Source organism: Balaenoptera borealis (assembly GCF_965194805.1).
Source record: "Balaenoptera borealis genome assembly, chromosome: 11".
Taxonomy (NCBI): Eukaryota; Metazoa; Chordata; class Mammalia; order Artiodactyla; family Balaenopteridae; genus Balaenoptera; species Balaenoptera borealis.
This window is the reverse complement of record NC_138868.1, coordinates 52,702,778-52,720,011: the sequence shown is the minus strand read 5'-3', so window position 1 is coordinate 52,720,011 and position 17,234 is coordinate 52,702,778. Positions and strand designations below refer to the sequence as shown.

Below are 17,234 nucleotides of genomic sequence, written 5' to 3'. Positions count from 1 at the left end.
TCTCTTGTTGCGGAGCCCGGGGTCTAGACACGAGGACTTCAGTAGTTGTGGCTCGCGGGCTCTAGAGCACAGGCTCAGTAGTTGTGGCGCAGGGGTTTAGTTGCTCTGCAGCATGTGGGATCTTCCCAGACGAGGGATCGAACCCGTGTCCCCTGCATTGGCAGGCGGATTCTTAACCACTGCGCCACCAGGGAAGTCCAAAAGGACCTAACTTTTGAGAAGGCTCTGATTATTAGATACTCCTACATTTGGTGAAAGTTTGGTTTTGTTTCTTCAGAGATCCTTACCACCCCAAGATATTATGATTCTGAGTTTCTCAAGATTGTAATACGGTTTGCAGGGCAGAAGTTGAGACACAGATGTAGAGAACAAACGTATGGACACCAAAGGGGGAAAACTGCGGTGGGGTGGGGATGGTGGTGTGCTGAATTGGGCGATTGGAATTGACATGTATACAGTGATGTGTATAAAACTGATGACTGATTAAAAAAAAAAAAAGATTGTAATACTCTAGAATCCTAAGACTGTAAAGTGTCTAAAGGCTCTAAAATCTTGTAATTCTTGTGGAACAACTCTACAAAGGGAAGATGAAGTTGTGGAGTAGCCAGTTCTTAGCTGTCTCTCCTTCTCTACCTGCCCCACCCCTAATCTGCTATTCACTTAAATCTCCAAGTATTTAATTGCCCATTGGAGAAATACAAAAATTATGGCACGTTCATCCATGGAATACTTTATACTATGTATTCAATTAAAATGAAGAAGAAAAATACTTACTTTGTAACAAAGAATACATGACTTTATATAACATTACCCCAATTGTGTTAAAATAGATACACAGAAAAAAAAAAAAGGAAGAATGACAAATCAGTCATGATTATTTCTGGCCGGTGGGATATCAGCATTTTTCTTTTCATTATGCTTTCCCAAATTTCCCAATTTTCTAAATTATGCATATACTTTTATAATCAGAAAAAGAATGTTTTAAGTTCAAACGTGTTAGGCCACACCTGGCGCCGCCAACTTATTGTTGGGATATAGAGATGAGTCATCTCAAAGGCGAGGGAGGGGCCAGCTGGGCATTGACAAGGGCTGGCTTTGAAGGGGAGGGACAAGCACTGGATAGGGTGAGGACTGATCAGCTCAGTTAGAGTTCAACCCGGAAGCGCTAACGGTGGCACACGACAGGGCAAAATCCAGCCACAAGAACTGGGAATAACGTGGCAACCACAACATGCCAGCAAGACCCGCCTCACCCAAGGGACCCCGGCGGCCCTCTGGCCCACGCCCCTGGCGAGTTCCCTCCCCTTGCCTTTCCCCATTGGTCCGCTTAAGCTCATTTGGCTCCTAGGGCCCGCCCCTCTGGGGCGTACGAGAGGTGGTGCATCCCTCCCCCACTTCCGACAGTAGCAGCCATACTGAGTGTGGCGGGACCGAGACGGGCTGGGGGGGCAGTTCGCTGTTTGGCCTCCGCTTTTTTTTTTTTTGCAGCAAACTTTTTTTTTTTTTGGCTGTGTTGGGTCTTCGTTTCTGTGCGAGGGCTTTCTCTAGTCGCAAGCGGGGGCCACCCTTCATCGTGGTGCACGGGCCTCTCACTATCGCGGGCCTGTTGCGGAGCACAGGCTCCAGACGCGCAGGCTCAGTAATTGTGGCTCACGGGCCTAGTTGCTCCGCGGCATGTGGGATCCTCCCAGACCAGGGCTCAAACCCGTGTCCCCTGCATTGGCAGGCAGATTCTCAACCACTGCGCCACCAGGGAAGCCCTGGCCTCCGCTTTTATCCTCCCAGTGTTTCTCTTAGTCTCGGGTTATCAGGACCCAGAGGAAAGGGCGGTTTGCCAGTTGGTAGCGGGGCGTTCGTGTGAAGTGCAGAGGTTTCCTTCACTGCCTCCAGTTTCCTGGAGGCCGGCGGGTTTTAATTTTAAAAAGGTGATGTCATCACAAAACCTTTCCAAGGTCCTAATGCCCTGTGGTTAGGATCTCAGAAGCACTTAAAATCAGATCCTTAGAGATAGGGTGACCATATAATTTATTGTTAAAACTGGCACAGATTTGAAAGCCTAAGGTGATACTATTAATTACCATTGGCCCAACAGTCATAAATGTGGATTGTTCTGGAATTTAGAGCCACCCTATTCCAGATCAAGTCTTAGGCCCAGGTTTTTGTTTGTGTGTGTGTGTGTGCACGTGCGCACTGAAATGTATGTACCGAACACTTCCATTTTAATCATTTTTATTTTTTTATTTTAGTGTAGTTGATTTACAGTGTTATATTGTTTTCAGGTTTACAATGTAGTAGTTCTGTATTTTTATAGATTATTATCCGTTTAAAGTTATAACATATTGGCTCTACATTAGATGCTTGTATCTTATTCATTTTATATCTTCTACTTCGTGCCTCTTAATCCCCTTAACCTATCTTGTCCCTCCCCCACCCCTCTGCACAATGGCAACCACTAGTTTGTTCTCTATATCTGTGTCTGTTTCTGTTTTTTGTTATATTCATTTGTTTATTTTTTAGTTTCCACATATAAGTGAAAACATACAGTATTTGTCTTTGATTTATTTCACTAAGCATAATACCCTCTAGCTCCAGCCATGTTGTTGCAAATCCTTTTTAATCATTTTTAAGTGGCATTAATTACATTCACAGTGTAGTGCAACTGTCACCATTATCTGTTTCCAAAATTTTTTATCACCTCAAACAGAAACTCTACCATTTGGCAATAACTCCCCATTACCCCATTTCACCAGCCCCTGGTAGTCTCTTTGAATTTGCCTTTACTAGATATTTCACATAGGTGGAATCATGCAATATTTGTCCTTTTATGTCTGACTTACTTCCTCAGTATAATGTTTTCAAGGTTCATCCATATTGTAGCATGTATCAGTACTTCATTCCATTTTATGGCTGAATAAAATTCCATTGTATGGTTATATCACAATTTGTTTTTCCATTTACTAGCTAGCTGATGGACACTTGGGTTGTTTCTACCTTTTGGCTATTGTGAATAACGCTGCTATGAAAACTCCCGTATAAGTATTTTGTTTGATTCCCTGCTTTCAATTCTTTTGAGTATATACTTAGGAGTAGGATTGTTGGGTCATATGGTAATTCTATGTTTTAACTTTTTGAGGAACTGTCATACTGTTTTCCACAGCAGCTGTACCATTTTACACTCCCATCAAAAATATATAAGAGGGGACTTCCGTGGTGGTGCAGTGGTTAAGAATCCGCCTGCCAATGCACGGGCATGAGTTCGATCCCTGGTCCGGGAACATCCCACATGCTGCTGAGCAACTAAGGCCCTGCACCACAAGTAGTGAGCCCACATGCCACAACTACTGAAGCCCACGCACCTAGAGCCCTGCTCTGCAACAAGAGAAGCCACCGCAATGAGAAGCCCACTTACCACAACGAAGAATAGCTCCCACTCGCTGCAACTAGAGAAAGCCTGCACACAGCAACAAAGACCTAATGCAGCCAAAAAATAAATAAAATTTAAAAAAAAACAATGGGTAAGGTTCCAATTTCTCTACATCCTCACGAAAACTTATTTTCCATTTTTTATTTTATTTATTAATTTAACATAAATAAGCAGGATCAACAAGCAGGATCCTGGCTTACTTCAGGACATAAAGTTTATAGAATGGGTCTTTAATTCATGGCCTGGGATACCAAGACTTTAGAAATCTAAATCTTTACTGGATGAGTTACATGAAAGGCTCCCTGTTGAGGCCAAGAGGCAAAATGTCAATTTCACTTAAATTTTTTTTCTACCAGTGTACATTAATAGAAATGCCCTTGCAAAATTTGACTTTAAAAAAAATTGGACACATATGTCTGAAGTTTAAAATCATTTTATTCAACAAATATCTACAGAGAACTTTAGGTCTGTTACCGTCTTTATTCTTATTTTGTTCATTAATTTGTAAAGTAAATATTATGAATTTCTCTTTCTCTGAGATTTACATGGTGCTCTCTATTAAGGCTTGAATGAGGCTAGTCCTTCCAGCATGTGTCCAAGTCAAGATGAAATGTGGTGTATATATAGTGCCAATGCTTCCCCATCACATTCATTTCTGGACATCTTTAAGTAGCATTTTTTTTTCCTTCAAGACTATAAGGTTTGGGATAGAGAGCAATTAGAAATCACAAGGATAGGAGGGATTTTTAGACCCTGTCCTAATTGGAGTAGGTGGTAATGTTGGTGGGGTCATATTATGTTTTTTTTTCTTCAAATCATTTTAATAACCTGGCAGTGATTCAAAGTATGATAAGAAGATTCAAACGTCTTCCCTTTATAGGGGATGCTACCATGATTGCCTCACAACAAGCATGATCGAAGGCAATCATGAGACTGGATTCCAAAGAGCAAGGGTCGTAGGAAAGCTTCAAGGCTCACAGATTGAAGAGCTTGGTTTCAGGAAGTCTCTTGAGGGCGAGCAGACAGCAGAAGAGACATGAAATTTTTAGAGGTCCTCAGAGGACAGGGCGCAATTGCTGGGTCATGAGCACCTTAAAGCATGCCTTGATGGTAATTTGGTGTCAAGAGTATTTGTCGTCTGGGAGAACTGAGCAGGATGGGCCACACAGGTCTGTTGTCTCATAGGGTCAAGCTTCTTCAGCAAATAGATCCGGTCTCCCTGCTCGTTGAGATAATACTGGAGAAACATGACCACACCAAAGCCAGAGGTTCCAATTCCGTCTGCCCATATTATGTTGTGCTTTAAAAAAAATATGGAAGTTTTTACTTTTGGAAATTAAAAAAAAGAATCTGTCCAAAATAGAAGCTGCATTCACTAAGCAGTCAATTCTATAAGTGAAGAAATTGCCAATTTAAAAAAAATTTTTTTTATTTATTTATTTTGGCTGCACCATGTCTTAGCTGCGACACACGGGATCTTCCTTGCAGCATGCAGGATCTTTAGTTGTGGCACGCAGGCTCTTAGTTCTGGCCTGTGAGCTTCTTTAGTTGCAGCATGTGGACTCTTAATTGCGGCATGCATGTGGGATCTAGTTTCCCGACAAGGGATCGAACCCAGGTCCCCTGCATTGGGAGTGTGGAGTCTTACCCACTGGACCACCAGGGAAGTCCCAGAAATTGCCAATTATAATGTTCTCTCTTTCAAACCTTTCCACAAACCTTCCCACCCCTTGAGCCAATCTTCTATCAGAATTGCCTTTAAAAATAAGCAGACCTGAAAAAAAGTGTATCTAAATATGATTTTTGTACCTGCACAGCATATCTCTTCTCAAGAACATATAAAAGGCATAATAATTATCTCCTTTGCTCCTTCCCAAATTTTCTGCAACTAGGAATTATAGTGAGTATTTTACTCTATCCTCTATAAAAATCAGACAATTATAGTACGTGTTTTCTAGTTCAGTCTCTCTGTTGAGCATGGGAGATTGCTTGGTTCTAACGCGTTTGGATTAGGGCAGTCTCACTGCTAAAGAAAGAAACCCTTAGCCAGTCTGTGGGGCTGCAAGATCTGATTTCTTACTAAAGGTTACTCATAATTAGAGTTGCAAGATTTAGCAAACAAAAATAAGGATGCCCTGTTAAATTTGAATATAGAATTTAAAATTCTAATTTAATTTGGCATCCAGTATTTTATCTGGCAACCCAATCTCATTAATATACCAATATTATGCATTCATTATTTCAACTTAATATGTTTTTATTGAACACCCCTAGAGTAAAACATTGGGCTAGGCTTTGTAGGTCAAACCGAAGGTAAAATGTGTGTCCTCAAAGAATTTATAATATTGGAAGATACAAGGCAGAACACTGAAATTACATGTAAACAAACGAAAACTACATGTATAATAATGTTACTATATAGAGCTGCCTGTCAGTCTCTCTGTAGTTTGTTTCTTTGAATGTTGAGTATTGGTCCCTTTCAGGTATTTGTATTAGGAAGAACAGAGTCCTTCCCCTGTAGTAAAGCTCTTTCTTGGAATTAGCATGGCTTTTGCCTGTTCATTACTACCAAAGCATAAATACCTGGTATTGAACAGGACTGTTCAATATTTTAACTCTCTATACAGCAAAGTGAAAAATTAGAAAGCTAGACTCTTAAATGCTCTTTTTTCATTATAATTTCAAACTTGCTTTATCTTAATTTGTGATTGATATTTAATCAGTAGTGGTTTGTTATACTTTGAGCTTTTGGGTTTGCCTTCTGTTAAGAATTTAATGGAATTTAATGACTCTAAACAAACACTTAAGAAGATGGTACTTAAAGGAAGCCTATGAACCCTTTGCAATGGATGAATTGTTTTGCAATGTGAATAATTTCATTCTCTAATTTTTGAGTTTATAAGTAAAATGGGTTAATAGTTCAGATACTAATGTTACGTTTTCTATCAAATAATACAAAAGGGATGTTATCCCAAGGGGAAAAGAGTAACATCTCTATATAAACATTTTTTTTTGCATCTTTCCCTCCAAATGATAACTATTTATTGAGTTCTTTCTCTGTGCAGGCACTATGCTACATGCTTTACAGACATCATTTAATTTAATTCTGATGGAGAAACCAAGGCTAGAGAGGTTGGAGATGTGACCCAATATTTTTGTAGGATATCTGGTGATCTTGTAAACACTAACAACAGAAAGCACAACTGCATGCAACATTTTTCTTAAATGAAGAGTTTTAAAGCACTCAGTTTTTAAAAGAGAGATCCGAGTTAAATACAAGGAAACATTTCCTGATAATGAAGAACTGGAATGGGGAGAGTGGAGAGATTTTCTTCACTATATAGTATACTAAAGGATCAGTTGATGTTTATATGCCTAGAAGTTGATAGAGATGAATAAGCGCTACAGATATTCTCTGAGCTCAGTAATTATGGGAAAAAGAGTTTGCCTGGAGACCAAAGACGGGACTTGTATCTGCTGTGTGTTGTTCCCTTTCCAGCTTCAATCCTATGTCCACCTACTGTGGAACCTTGCATGGCAATTCCTACTTCTAAAACAGTAAATAATAATTATCTACCTCTAGCTATTGGATTCTTACTTCAATGAAATATGTGTAAAACTAAACTCACTATCTTCCTGCCTTTCTTGACCTTGTATGCGCCACTTCTTTATTTGCTACCTTCTTTTTTCTTTCCTTCTCTTCAGAACAAAATTCCTTAGATTAAAGAGTCTTCACTTCTTGCCTGCATTTCTTTTTTTTTCCCCTCCATTTCTTAGTCTCCCATTTCCTCTTAAACCCAAGCGTGGCTTCTGTCCTCCTCTCTCCATTGAAACTTCTTTGACTCAGGACAGTGACCTTTTAAAAAAGGAAAACTTTATTGAGATATAATTTACATATGATAAAATCACTCATTTTAAGTGGCTTAATTATAATTCAGTGATTTTTATTAAATTTACAACATTGTACAATCATCACCACAATCAAATCTGAAAACATTTCTATTGCCTTGGAAAGAGCCCTGTGCCCATTTGCATTCACTCACCTTTTGAGAACAGATTCAATGAATGATTTTCAGTCCACAACTTACCTAACTGCTCTGAATACATTTGGCCCTACTGACCATACCTTTCCTTTTGAAACTTTCTCTTCCCTTCTTTCTGGCCATCACTTTCTCCTGGTTTCTCTCCTAACTTTTTGATAATTCTTCACAGATTACTTTCTCTGCCAGGCTTTATTATTTTTTTAAATATTTATTTATTTATGTATTTGGTTGCACCGGGTCTTAGTTGCGGCATGCAGGATCTTCCTTGCCGCGTGCGGGATCTTTGTCATGGTATGAGGGATCTGTTTCCCCCGACCAGGGATTGAACCCCAGTCCCCTGCACTGAGAGCGCGGAGTCTTAGGCACTGGACCACCCAGGAAGTCCCTGCCTTACTTTAAATTTATTTATTTATTTATTTATTTATTTATTTACTTATTTATTTATAGCTGCATTGGGTCTTTGTTGCTGCGTGCGGACTTTCTCTAGTTGCAGTGAGCAGGGCTACTGTTCGCTGCAGTGTGCGGGCTTCTCATTGCAGTGGCTTCTCTTGCTGAGGAGCACCGGCTCTAGGCACGTGGGCTTCAGTAGTTGTGGCATGCGGGCTCAGTAGTTGTGGCTCCTGGGCTCTAGAGCACAGGCTCAGTAGTTGTGGCACACGGGCTTAGCTGCTCCACGGCATGTGGGATCTTCCCGGACCAGGGATCGAGCCCGTGTCCCCTGCATTGGCAGGTGGATTCTTAACCACTGTGCCACCAGGGAAGTCCCCCTGCCTTACTTTAACTATTGCTGTTCCATCGAGTTCTGTCCTGGCCTTTCAGCCTACACCTACTTAATTGATTACATTAATCCTCATGGCTACAACTGCCATCTGTAAGCCGATGACTCCAAAATTTCTATTTCCAGCTCAGACTTGTGCCCTGAGCTCCATTCTGGTATAGTATAGTATAGTAAAACTACTTATCATCAACAGTGGTTCTTCTCTTGGGCTCTCGGTATAATAAAATGCAAATAGAAAACTCATCAAATTAGCAGATAAATCCTGTTCCTCTTGGAGGAGGAAATTAAGATTCACCTATATTGTATTAAGTATCAAAGTGCTGGATGAAATATGAAATATACATATGATCGCTGAAGTCTATAGACAATAATTTACTCTTCTTGTCAGATCTTGTAAGTAAAATAGAATTTTAATGTACCTGCAACTCTATTACTTCATTCTAGCTTACATTTTTACATATGTGTCTCACCAGGAGATTGATATAAACTCAAGAGCAGGGACCAAATCTTTTCCTGCTTTGTCTTTCCAGTAGGAAAGCACAGTGCTTGGTATAAAGTAGGTAAAAGTATTGTAGAATGAATAAATGAATGTATTAGGGCAGAACATACTTGAAACTGGACTGGTGTGTTAGTGTAGTGTACATTGGTGGTGGACTACCAAATGTCCTTTTCCATCTTTTCTTCCTTATCACAAAATTGTAATTTTTTTGTAATAACCCATCTCCCTCCACACAGCCATACACTTTTGTATTTAGCATAGAAATCCTATTTCTCTTGCCAGTGACAGATTTAGGATGGCTATATGAAGAAGTTCTTGCCAGTAAGATGTAATGGGCAAAGAAGATATACAGATTGCCAACAAACACATGAAAGAATGCTCAATACCATTAATCATTAGAGAAATGCAAATCAAAACTACAGTGAGATATCATCTCACACCAGTTAGAATGGCCATCATCAAAAAATCTACAAACAATAAATGCTGGAGAGGGTGTGGAGAAAAGGGAACACTCTTGCACTGTTGGTGGGAATGTAAATTGATACAGCCACTATGGAGAACAGTATGGAGGTTCCTTAAAAAACTAAAAATAGAACTACCATACAACCCAGCAATCCCACTACTGGGCATATACCCTGAGAAAACCATAATTCAAAAAGAGTCATGTACCACAATGTTCATTGCAGCTCTATTTACAATAGCCAGGACATGGAAGCACCCTAAGTGTCCATCAACAGATGAATGGATAAAGAAGATGTGGCACATATATACAATGGAATATTACTCGGCTAAAAAAGAAAAGAAATTGAGTTATTTGTAGTGAGGTGGATGGACCTAGAGTCTGTCATACAGAGTGAAGTTAAGTCAGAAAGAGAAAAACAAATACCGTATGCTAACACATATATATGGAATCTAAAAAAAAAAAAAAATGAAGAACCTAGATCATGAAGAACCTAGGGGCAGGACGGGAATAGAGACACAGACCTACCAGAGAATGGACTTGAGGACATGGGGAGGGGGAAGGGTAAGCTGGGACGAAGTGAGACAGCGGCATGGACATATATACACTACTCAATGTAAAATAGATAGCTAGTGGGAAGCAGCCGCATAGCACAGAGAGATCAGCTCGGTGCTTTGTGACCACCTAGAGGGGTGGGATAGGGAGGGTGGCAGGGAGGGAGACGCAAGAGGGAGGAGATATGGGGATATATGTATATGTATAGCTGATTCACTTTGTTATAAAGCAGAAACTAACACACCACAATAAAGCAATTATACTCCAATAAAGATGTTTAAAAAAAAAAAAGATGTAATGGGGAATCTGCTGGGGAGATTCTGGGGAAAGTTTTTCACTTATAAATAGAGATACATCGGGGAATTCCCTAGCGGCCCAGTGGTTAGGACTCTGCACTCTCACTGCCCAGGGCCCGGGTTCAATCCCTGGTCAGGGAACTAAGATCCCACAAGCCGCACAGCAGGGCCAAAACAGAAAAAAGAAAAAAAGAGATGCAGCGAGGCATCTTCTTTCTTTGGACTTTATAGTGTCTAGAAGTGTCAACTTGAACTATGACAGCCATCTTGTGAATACTGGGGATGCTAGTATCTAAGGGCAAAGTCAATAAACTGAGGAAAGCAGAACAGAAAGACAGAAGAAGGTGGTCTTTGCCGACGTTGCTGGATGGAAATTAACCAGCTCTGAAGGTGCCCTAACTTGGGACTTCTTTATGTGACTTGCCCTAGTATTTAAACTATTTAGGGTTGAGTTTTCTATTTCTTCCAGTTGAAAGAATCTTAACCGATAATTTTAGTAAACAGATAACATAGCAAACAACCTATGTGGCTTTTTTTTCCTTGTTAGACTACAGTGGAGTGTGGACAAAGAGCACATGTCGACCCTGTTGTCATCTCTGTTGTCTGTGTTGGACTCCAGCTGTAACGTAGATGTTCTTACAAACCTCCTTTGAAAAGACCCTTTGCACACTAACCTTGATAGTCTCAGATCTAGGCAACAAAAACAATAATAGCCATGTCAGGTGAAGCCAGGAAGACATATTTTAGGGTCAGTGCTGTATGGAAACTTCTTGCTTCTACTGATGAAAATAATGAGAATTTTCAGGCTGATTCTACCACTCAATGCTGGCATTTTTTAGCCCCAGGGGAGAATTCTAATGGCAATTATATTCAGGAGACTTGAAGATATATATTGATGCTGGTTCTTCGTAGTTATTATGATATTATTTATACTAGTTTCAGTACTTTTACCTTTTTCTCCTCCCTTTCCATCTATTCAAATTCTGCCTGTATGCCAAGATTCAGCTGAGATTTCACACTTGTCATAAACACAATGCACCATGATGTAACTCTGATGTACCAAAATACCTATATTTCTGAGCATCAAATACCTATAAGACCCTGGAGGTACGTTATACACATAAGGTACAACCCTACCTTGGATAGCTTATGATCTAATTGACAAACTAGGACACAAAGAAAGTATGGAGTAGCATACTGATTCTCAAACTTAGGGTGCATAAAAGTCCACTTGTTACACCTGTTAAAAATCAGTTTCCTAGGCCACACCTTCAGAGATTTTGACTCAGTAGTTTCAGCTTGGGGTTCCATAATCTTTATTTTTGACAAACTCCTCAGATTGATTTTGACTGTAGGTGTAATGAGACTCTCTATTGGAGAACATTGTGGAGTGGAGAGAGTGACATTTTTGTGTTTCTTTGGACTGTGGTGCCATGCTGAAATGGGCCTGTGGTAGGAGTATTAAGGCATACATTCATTCAGATTATCTTAATAGTGGTAACGGTGAAAATGGAGCTAATTGTAACAGAGAGATGTTAAAGAGATAGCTTTCACAGGGTTTGATGACTGATTACATATGAATGATACGGAAGAAGAAAAGGTCAAGGATAACAGTAAATATCCTGATTTAAGTGATTCCCATCTCTTGTTGGCTCTGTGACTGATTCCCTTATTCCCTAAACTTTAAATGAAGATAATAATATCTACCTCATAGCACTATTATGAAGTATAAATAAATTAGGGTGTTTAATAAATACTCAAAAATATTTAGTTTTCTAAAAGAAGTTTAATAACAATAGAAGGTAGCATGTGGTTAATGCTTAATGAAGGACTGGTGCAAACTATAAGAATTAAAGGAGTCGTGGAGGAGGAAAGATCATTGCGGTCTGGCATGAAGCACCTCAGTACTTTAAAAAATTCAATTACATTTTTTAATTTAGAGAGTTTTTTAGATTTTTTAAAAATTTTATTTATTTATTTATTTTTGTCTGTGTTGGGTCTTTGTTGCTGCGCGGGCTTTTCTAGTTGTGGCAAGCGGGGGCTACTCTTCGTTGTGGTGCACGGGTTTCTCATTGCGGTGGCTTCTCTTGCTGCGGAGCACGGGCTCTAGGCACGCAGGCTTCAGTAGTTGTGGCATGCGGGCTCAGTAGTTGTGGCTCGCAGGCTCTAGGGCGCAGGCTCAGTAGTTGTGGCACATGGGCTTAGTTGCTCCACGGCATGTGAGATCTTCCCCTACCAGGGCTCAAACCTGTGTCCCCTGCATTGGCAGGTGGATTCTTAACCACTGCGTTACCAGGGAAGTCCCTAGATTTATTTTTTATTGAGGGAGCATTGGTTTATAACATTATATAAATTTCAAATCCAAAAAAGAAGGAAAGAGGAAATCCAGAAAAGAGGGGATATGTGTATACATATAGCTGATTCACTTTGCTGTACAGTAGAAACTAACACAACGTTGTAAAGCAACTATACTCCAATAAAAATTTTAAAATAAATAAATAAATTTCAAGTGTACAGCATTACATTTCTATTTCTGTATACCTCACAGCGTGCTCAGAGCATTTCCTCTGTCACCATAGAAGGTGATTCCCTTTATCCATTTTGCCCTCTGTGCCTTCCCCTTTGGTAGCCACTACTCTGCTCTCTATATCTATGACTTTGTTTTTGTCTGCTTTGGTTTGTTCATTTATTTTGTTTTGAGTTTTTAAAAAATATTCTATGTATGAATGAAATCATACAGTATTTGTCTTTCTCCATGTGACTTATTTCACTTAGCATAATACCCTCAAGGTCTATCCATGTTGTCACAAATGGCAAGATTTCATCTTTTTTATGGTTGAGTAGTATTCATATATATACATATATATATGAATATATATATCTTACATCTTCTTTATCCATTCATCCATTGATGGGCACTTAGCTTGTTTCCATACCTTGGCTATTGTAAATAATGCTGCAATGACCAAAGGGGTGCATATATCTTTTTTTTTAAATTAATTTATTTTATTTTTATTTATTTTTGGCTGTGTTGGGTCTTCATTGCTGTGCGCGGGCTTTCTCTAGTTGCGGCGAGCGGGGGCTACTCTTCGTTGCGGTGCACAGGCTTCATTGTGGTGGCTTCTTTCATTGCAGAGCACAGGCTCTAGGCGTGCGGGCTTCAGTAGTTGTGGCACGCAGGCTCAGTAGTTGTGGCTCACAGGCTCTAGAGTGCAGGCTCAGTAGTTGTGGCGCACGGGCTTAGTTGCTCCGCGGCATGTGGGATCTTCCCGGACCAGGGCTCGAACCCGTGTCCCCTGCATTGGCAGGTGGATTCTTACTGCACCACCAGGGAAGCCCCCCATATATCTTTCTGAATTAGTGTTTTCATGTTCTTTGGATAAATACCCAGAGGTGGGACAGTTGGATCATAGGGTAGTTCTATTCTTAATTTTTTGAGGAATCCCCATACTGTTTTCCACAGTAGCTGCACCAGTTTACATTACCCCCAACTGTGCACAAGGGTTCCCATTTCTCCACATCCTCACCAACACTTGTTATATCTTGCCTTTTTGATAATAGTCGTTCTAACAGTTGTGAGATGATATCTCATTGTAGTTTTCATTTGCATTTCCCTAATAATTAGTGCTGTTGAACATCCTTTCCCGTGCCAGTTAGCCATCTGTTTGTCTTCTCTGGAAAAATGTCTGTTCAGCTCCTCTGCCCATTTTTAAATTGGGTTGCTTGTTTTTTTGTTGTTGAATTGTATAAGTTCTTTATATATTTTGGGTATAAACCCCTTATCGAATATTTCATTTGCAAATATCTTCTCCCATTCAGTAGGTTGTCATTTTGTGTTTGTTTTGTTTTGTTTTGGCTGAGTTGGGTCTTCGTTGCTGCATGCAGGCTTTCTCCAGTTGCAGTGAGCGGGGACTACTCTTTGTTGCAGTGCGTGGGCTTCTCATTGCGGTGGCTTCTCTTGTTGCGGAGCACGGGCTCTAGGTGCGCAGACTTCAGTAGTTGCAGCACGCAGGCTCAGTAGTTGTGGCTCGTGGGCTCTAGAGCACAGGCTCAGTAGTTGTGGCGCATGGGCTTAGTTGCTCCGTGGCATGTGGGATCTTCCTGGACCAGGGATTGAACCTGTGTCCCCGGCATTAGCAGGCAGATTCTTAACCACTGCGCCACCAGGGAAGTCTTTGTCATTTTGTTTTGTTAATAGTTTCTTTTGCTGTGCAGAAGCTTTTTAGTTTGATGTAGTCCCATTTGTTTATTTTTTTGTTTCCCTTGCCTGAGTAGACACATCTAGAAAGATATTGCTAAGACAAATGTCAAAGAAAGTACTACCTATGTTTTCTTTTAGGAGTTTTATTGTTTCAAGTCTTACATTCAAGTCTTTAATCTATTTTGAGTTGATTTTTGTGTACGGTGTGCGATAGTGGTCTAGTTTCATTTTTTTGCATGTGACTGTCCAGTTTTCCCAACACCATTTATAAAATTCAATTATGTTTAATTCAAGTGTATATATGCATAGTTCTTAAAAGTCTAATAGTGCTAAAATGCTATTTTTCATTTGTCTAGTTTTTTTGCACTTGTTGGCAAGTTTTCCTTCAACTCCATTTTCTGTATGGTTAAATTTACCTACATCCTTCTGCTCTGTCTGGGTTGGTTACTCTCTAGACTTTTTTTGCTTTTCCTAGGAATACCTTTTATTCTTTCCTGTGTAAGATCTACTATTTCTAGATCTATAACTTCCTTTTCTTTTGTTTAACTCCTTGTTTGGCTTCTTCAATAGCTTTTTGGAAAAGAGTGAATTTTTGAGACCTTGTATATCTGGAAATATTTTACTCTACCTGCACATTTAAATGATAGTTTGCCTGGGAATAGAATTCTAGTCTGAAAATCTTTTCACTTAGAAGTTTCTTTGTTTTTTCCCCCAATTTCCAATGTTATTATTGAGAACATTGATGCCATTTCTGGTTTTTTTTTAATTTATTTTATTTTTTTGGCCGTGCCATGTGTTAGTTGCAGCATGTGGGATCTTCGTTGAGGCATGCAGTTTTCTCTCTCTAGTTGTGGCGCAAGGGCTCCAGAGAGCGTGGGCTCTGTAGTTTGCAGCACGTGGGCTCTCTACTTGAGGTGCACAAGTTCAGCAGTTGTGGCACGCAGGTTTAGTTACCCCGAGGCATGGGGGATCCTAGTTCCCCAACCAGGGATCGAACCCTCGTCCCCTGCATCAGAAGACGTACTCTTCACCACTGGACCATCAGGGAAGTCTCCCTTTTCTGGTTTTTAATCCTTTTGATATGTCCTGTTTTAATTTCTGGGAACTTTTAAGATCTTCTTTTGTCTCTGATGTGGAATTTCATGATGATGTGAACTGAAATGATCTTTTATTTTTGCTGGGCCTCTGACATACACTTTCAGTTTGGAAACTCATGTCTCCCAGGTGTGAGAACTTATTTTATATAATTTATTTTATAATAATCTCTGCATTAAAGTTTTCTTCGTTCTCTCTATATATAATTTCTATTATTTGCATGAGTCTCCTGGAGTAATCTTATATACTCCTCAAATTATCTAGTGTTCATCTCTTAGCTTTTTGCTATGCTTTCTGGAATATTTCCTTAATGTTATCTTACAATTATTCTATTTTATTTTTAAACTTTGGCTATCGTAATTTTAATTTCCAAGAAAGCCTGTTTTGAAACAGTGTTCTTTTTTTAAAATAGGATCTTGCTCTTCCTTCAAAAATGCAATAGTGGGACTTCCCTGGTGGCACAGTGGTTAAGAATCCGCCTGCCTATGTAGGGGACACGGGTTCAAGCCCTGGTCCAGGAAGATCCCACATGCCGTGGAGCAACTAAGCCCATGTGCCACAACTACTGAAGCCTGCGCGCTTAGAACCCATGCTCCACAACAAGAGAAGCCACTGCAATGAAAAGTCCACGCACCACAACAGAGTAGCACCTGCTCTCCACAACTAGAGAAAGCTTGCATGCATCAACAAAGACCCAATGCAGCCAAAAATAAATAAATAAATAAATAAAATGAAAAATGCAATAGCTTTTATCGTAGACTTTCTTTTCTATCTATCTTTCTTTTTGCTGGCTTATTTGTTTTATTTTTCTTTATTTCATATTGGAGATTTTATCAAATATATGGCAAACTTTTACAGTTTGTTCAGATTTAAGAGAAACATCAACGTAATTGGAAGCTCAATGTGAGGGGTAGAATTTCTTGATTAGAAGGGTTCATTATAGATGATTTGGTGGTGAACTGGCTTTTTTATTGAAGTTACCTCTATATTCAGAACTTACAGGTCCTTTCTCTGGGATGTTTCAGCTTATACACAGAAGGACCTTTCCATCTCTTTTTCAGGCTTATAAGATGCTGCCAGTGTTATGAAAGGTGCTTGGAGAGAGACCATTGGTTATCAATCCCCATATCTTCTGACAGCACCTCACCCTAGTAGTCTACTATGCCTGGTTTATGAGCCTAGAGCCTCTTATGTGCCATTCCTCCAAAGATGGGAATAGGTTTATAACTACTGTTTATATAGTCTTTGATACAATTCCCTTGTTTTGGGCCCCTTTTCTCTTCCCTACCTTCTGTGGTACCTGGTACTTCACATTCCTGATCCTTTCTGGGGTTCTGCTTGGCTGATTGACTTGCTTCTTGTTACTTTCCCCTTCAGTAAGCACTTTCTATCCTCTGTTTAGTCAGTTACCGTTGCTCTATCTTTGTCGCCCAACTTAAAATATTACGGGTCTGGGTTAGAGATGTCAAAGCCAGAGTTTGCGTTTTTACTTTTTCTTCTTGTTTTGGAACAATTTCAGAAAAGGAAGGAGGCATAAACTCCTTTAATCTACCATCCTAAAACTGGAAGTTTGTTCAATTTTTCTGAATGGCATTGCAGCTTATTATCTCACTGGATAGTTTCAGCTATAAGCTACCATAATGATTTCGATATCTTTTGATTTTTATTTAAAATTCAAAAATCTGAAGAAATATTCACTAAGAGATGGTTTCTCTTAGCATCTTAGGCAAGTTACAGTTTGGCTGTACAGTCTGTTGGCATTTCAGTGCAAACAGTATTGGTCTCATTTTTCTGTCCTAAGATGCTCTGTTCTTTACATAAACAGCAGTAGAAGCAGTTGTTCTCTTCTACTGTGAGAGAGATTATCTCTTAGTAGCAAGTGG

At 39.7% G+C, this 17,234-nt stretch overlaps 1 pseudogene across 1 annotated transcript; it reads right to left on the bottom strand.

The window, feature by feature from the left end:
- Positions 1 to 3,026: 3,026 nt before the first annotated feature.
- On the bottom strand, positions 3,027 to 6,339 carry LOC309606320 (H/ACA ribonucleoprotein complex subunit 3 pseudogene; annotated as a pseudogene). The gene has a single exon. The product of its transcript is annotated as an H/ACA ribonucleoprotein complex subunit 3 pseudogene (transcript).
- Positions 6,340 to 17,234: the final 10,895 nt, after the last annotated feature.